Consider the following 5392-nt stretch of genomic DNA (forward strand, 5'->3'; position numbering starts at 1 on the left):
CCGAGCAGGGAGCCCGATGCGGGACTCGATCCCGGGACTCCAGGATCATGACCTGAGCCGAAGGCAGTTGCTTAACCAACTGAGCCACCCAGGTGCCCAAGAAACAGACTCTTAACTGTAGAGAACATACTGATCATTTCCAGAAGGGAGGTGGGTGGGGGAATGGGTTAAGTAGGTGATGGGGATTAAGGAGTGCATTTGTAATGTGCATTGGTTGATATGTGGAAGTGTTGAATCACTATATTATACACCTGAAACTAATATTACACTGTATGTTAACTAACTGGAATTTATTTTTATTTTTTTTAAGATTTATTTATTTATTTATTTGAGAAAGAGAAAGAGAGCACTAGGGAGAGGCAGAGGGAGCAGCAGACTCCCTGCTGAGCAGGGAGCCTGATGCGGGCTTGATCCCAGGACCCCAGGATCATGACCTGAGCCAAAGGCAGATGCTTCAGTTACTGAACCACCCAGGTGCCCCAACTAACTGGAATTTAAATAAAAACTTTTTAAAAATTTATTTTCTGGTTCTTTTTGTAGTTCTTTCTTTCTTTTCTCTTGCTCTCTTTTTTTGTGATTGATGAGTATAGTATTGTTTGGCTTTCTTTCTCTTTATTTTTTGTGTATCTGTCATAGTTATTCGATTTGTGGTCACCATGAGGTTCATATATAACATTATAAGTAAATAGCAGTCCATATTAATTTGATGGATATTTAAGTTCAAACACATTCTTTAGCAACAACAACAACAATAAAACAGAAAAAGAAAAAGATTTTTTCTTTTTTTGTTTTCCCCTTGTCTTCCTTTTCTACTCCTTTCTCCGTATTTTATGTATATGTTGTCATATTTTACATCTTTTTTTCCCTGTATTTAGTATGTCCAGTTATGGCCATTTGTTTTCCATTTAAAGAAGTTCCTTTAACATTTCTTGGAAACTTGGCATAGTGGTGATAAACTCCTTTATCTTTATCTATCCTTTATCTTGTTTGTCTGGGAGACTCTGTCTCTCTTTCAAATCTGGATGATAACATTGCCAGGTATGGCAGTCCTTGTTGTAGGTTTTTTTCCTTTCAGTACTTTGAATATAACATGCCACTCCATGTGGCTTACAAAGTTTTTGCTGAAAAATCATCTGAGAGCCTTATAGGTTTTCCTTTGTAGGTAACTTTTTATTTCTCTCTTGCTTCTTTTAAGATGCTTTCTTTGTCTTTAACCCTTGGCATTTTAATTATTATCTGTTGCGATGTGGACCTCCTTGGGTTCAACTTTTCTGGAACTCTCTCTGCTTCTTTGACTTGAATATTTATTTCCCTCCCTAGGTTAGGAAAGTTTTCAGTTATTATATCTTCAGATAAATTTCCTACACCTTTCTCTCTCTTCTTCTGGGACACCTATAATGCAAATGTTTGTTCACTTGATGTTGTCTAAGGAATCTCTTAATCTATCCTCATTTTTTTTCAGTTCTTTTCTCTTTTTGCTATTCAGCTTGTGTGCTTTCTATTCCCTTGTCTTCCAGATCACTGTTACGTTCTTCCACATCCTCTAATCTGTTGATTTCCTCTAGTTTGTTTTTTATTTCAGTTATTGTATTCTTCAACTCTGATTGGCTCTTTTAATGTCTTCTATCTCTTTATTGAAAGTGTCATTGACTTAGTCCAATCTTTTCTCCAGCCCAGTGAGTATCTTATGATCATTACTTTAAGTTCTTTATCGAGCATATTGCTTATCTCTGTTTCATTTAGGTCTTTTTCTGAGGTTTTTTCTTGTTCTTTCTTTTGGAGCATATTCCTCTATTTCCATTTATGTGACTTTCTGTGTTTGTTTCCGTGGATTAGAACTACTTCTCCTAATGTTTAAGGAGTTGTGTGTAGAATCCCCTATGCAAACTGTGTGTGCCTAATGACTTTTTCTGGCTGGCTGGAGTTGTGGCTGTATATGCTAGTCTTTTATACTATGGCTTTTTATAGAAAGAATACCAATAAAAAGAATAATAAAAGAAAAAAGAAAATAATAAAATAAAAGAAAACAAAAAGAAAAAAGTAAAAAGAGAAAGAACAAAACGAAGAGAATTTTAAAAAGAGAACAAGAAATAAAAGAACAAAACCAAAAAAAAAAATAACAAAACAAGAAAAATTTTACAAAGTAAAATTAAATTAAATTAAAATTTAAAACACACACGCACACACACACACAAACCACAAAACTGCAGCTTGTTTTCTGTGCCTCAGCACCTCAAGGCAGCTAGTGTGGGCTTGTGGTCCCCGGGCTTGCTGGGGTCAAAGGCTCACTGTAAGCCAACCCTAGTGGGTCTGGACTTTTAAGGTGGAAGGGGAGAGAGTGTTCCCGCAATTCCTCAGCACTTTTTAACCATGGCTTTTTTTCCTGTGTCCCAGTGTGTGCAGGGTTGGTGTGGTCTTGTAGACCCTGGGCTCGCTGAAGTTGCAAGCTCATAAAGATGACCAGACCCACATGTTACATAGTCTGGACCCTGCTCCATTCTAGGCTCTTAAGGTGGGGTGGGAACCCCAAACTATGTCATTCTCCAGTCCCTCTGATTTGGAGAGCTTTCCCACAGCTCCTCCGATGTTTGGCAGATTTCTAGTGTGTCTTTTATATGCTAGTTGCTTTTTTAAACTTTGGGTTTTTTCCTATGCCCAAGGACAGAGGGATCTGTTCCTCGTCCCTCAATACTATCCTTCCCCACTACTGTTTGCAGTGTTGGGGGTGGGGATTCCCTTTGTTACTGTAGCTCTGTCTCTCTTGTTCTCTGGCCATTCTCTTTGTCTTTGGTTGTTCAGTCAGACTTCAGTTCTTTCTCACGTGGAATTGTTGTGTTAATAGGTGTAAGTTGGTGTGTTCTGCGAAGGAGGTGAATTCAGAATCTTCCTCTGTTGCCATCTTGAATGGGAATCTCCTGTATTTTAAATTTTATTTTCAGTTCTTCACTGCTGGTACATAGTAAAGCAATTGACTTTTATATTTTAACCTTGTATCCTGCAGCCTTGCTATTATAATCATGGAGGTACAGGAGATTTTTTGTCAATTCTTTTGGTTTTTCTACATAGCTGACCATGTCATCTGAGAAAAAAGACAGTTTACTATCTTTCTCTCCAATTTGTATACCTCTTATTTCCTTTCCTTGCCTTATTGCATTAGCTAATACTTGGACTGTGGTGTTGAAAACTAGTGCCTTGTTACTGATCTTAGTGGGAAAACTTATACTAGTCTCTCACCATTAAGTATTATTAGGTATAGGGGTTTTTTTGTAGATGTTCTTTATTCATTTGAGGAAGATCCCTTTTATTCCTAGATTATTGAGAATTTTAATCATCATGGGTGTTGGATTTTGTCAAATACTTTCTCTGCATATTTTGAAATAATCATGTGGTTTTTCTCTTTTTAGCCTATCAGTGTGATGGATTACATTAACTGATTTTTTAATGTTGAACCTGCCTTGCATACCTGAGATAAATCTCACTTGGTAGTGGTATATAAATCTTGTTTGATTCAATTTGCTAATATTTGTTGAGAATTTTTACATTTATGTTCATGAGAGATATTGATATATAGTTTTTTTATGTTTTATTTTTGAGAAATAGAAGTTAGTTTTATGATAGGAAAAAAGGAACATTGTAAATAGAATTTCATTTAATTTTAAATGTACCCATCCAACTTCTGGGAAATAAGAAATGTATTTTATAGGCCTTGCCTCATATTAGGGTAACCTAATTTTGCACACTTAAAACTTATATTAGGAAATAGTCATATGTTGACCCTCTTGAACTCACAATGTTCATTTAGTAATCAAAATGTAAAAGGCATTTATTTGTCATCATCAAAATCAAGCTCTTTTTTTCTTTTTACTTTTTTATCCTCTTTATCCATTTCTCCCACCCCTCACACTCTGCCTCTGGCAACCACCAATCTGTTCTCTGTATCTATGAGCTTGTTTGTTTTGTTTTTGTTTGTTCATTCTGTATTTTGGGATTCCACATATAATAGAGATCATATGGTACTTGTCTTTCTCTGACTAATTTCACTTAGTGTAATGCCCTGTAGGCCTATCCATGTTGCTATAAGTGGCAAGATGTCTTCTTTATTATGGGTGAATAATTTTCCATTGTATATACATACCATAATTTCTTTATTCTTTCACCTGTCAGTGGACACTTGGTTTGGTTTTGTATCTTGTGTACTGTAGATAATGTTGTAGTAAACATAAGGGTGTATATATCTTTTAGAATTAGTTTTTGTTTTCTTTGTATAGATATCCAATATTGGAATTACTGGATCATATAGTAGTTCTATTTTTAAGTTTTTGATGAACCTCCATACTGTTTTCTATAGTGGCTCACCAATTTACATTTCAACTCACAGCGTACAAGGATTTACTTTTCTCCATATCCTTGCCATCACTTATCTCTTGCCTTTTTTTTTTTTTTAGTATGGAATGCTTCATGAATTTGCGTGTCATCCTTGTGCAGGGGCCATGCTAATCTTCTCTGTATCATTCCAATTTTAGTATATGTGCTGCCAAAGTGAGCACTCTCTTGCCTTTTTGATAATAGCTATTCTTACAGTGTGATGTGATATCTCATTGTGGTTTTGATTTCATTTCCCTGATGATTAATGAAGTTGAGCATCTTTTATTGTGTCTTTTGACTATCTCTGTGTCTTCTTTGGAAAAGCGTCTGTTGAGATCTCCTGCCCATTTTTTAATTGGATTGTTTGTTTTTTGCTATTGAGTTGTATGTGTTTTTCATATATTTTGGATATTAATCCTTTATTACATATAAGACTTTCAAGTATTTTCTCCCATTCACTAGGTTGCCTTTCCATTTTGTGAATGGTTTCTTCTGTTGTGCAGAAGCTTTTTAGTATTACATAGTCCCACTTACTTATTTTTGCTTTTGTTGCTTTTGCTTTGGTGTCAGATTCTAAAATTCTCAACAAGACCTATGCCAAAGAGCTTACCACATATGTTTTCTTCTAGGAGTTTTATGGTTTCAGGTCTTACATTAACATCTTTAATCCATTTTGAATTTGTCTTTGTGTATAGTGTAATTTACTGGTCTAGTTTTATTCTTTTGCATGTTAGGATTTCTGAACACCATTTAGTGAACAGAGTCTCCTTTTCCCATGGTATATTCTTTCCTCTTTTGTTGTAAATTAATTGGCCATGTAAATGTGGGTTTATTTCTGGGCTCTCTATTCTGTGCCCCTGATCTATGTCTGCTTTTATGCCACTACCACACTGTTTTAATTAGTATAACTTTGTAATGGAGTTTGAAATCAGGGAGTGTGATGCCTCCAACTTTGGTCTTCTATCTCAAGATTGCCTTGGCTGTTCAAGGTTTTTTGTGGTTCCATACAAATTTTAGGATTGTTTGT

At 35.5% G+C, this 5392-nt stretch overlaps 1 non-coding gene across 1 annotated transcript; it reads right to left on the reverse strand.

Moving 5' to 3' along the window:
* Positions 1 to 4440: 4440 nt before the first annotated feature.
* LOC123324131 lies at positions 4441 to 4547 on the reverse strand. The gene has a single exon (XR_006539624.1). It is a non-coding gene; the product is annotated as a U6 spliceosomal RNA (small nuclear RNA).
* Positions 4548 to 5392: the final 845 nt, after the last annotated feature.

This window comes from Neomonachus schauinslandi, chromosome 2 (genome assembly GCF_002201575.2).
Source record: "Neomonachus schauinslandi chromosome 2, ASM220157v2, whole genome shotgun sequence".
NCBI classification, from domain to species: Eukaryota; Metazoa; Chordata; class Mammalia; order Carnivora; family Phocidae; genus Neomonachus; species Neomonachus schauinslandi.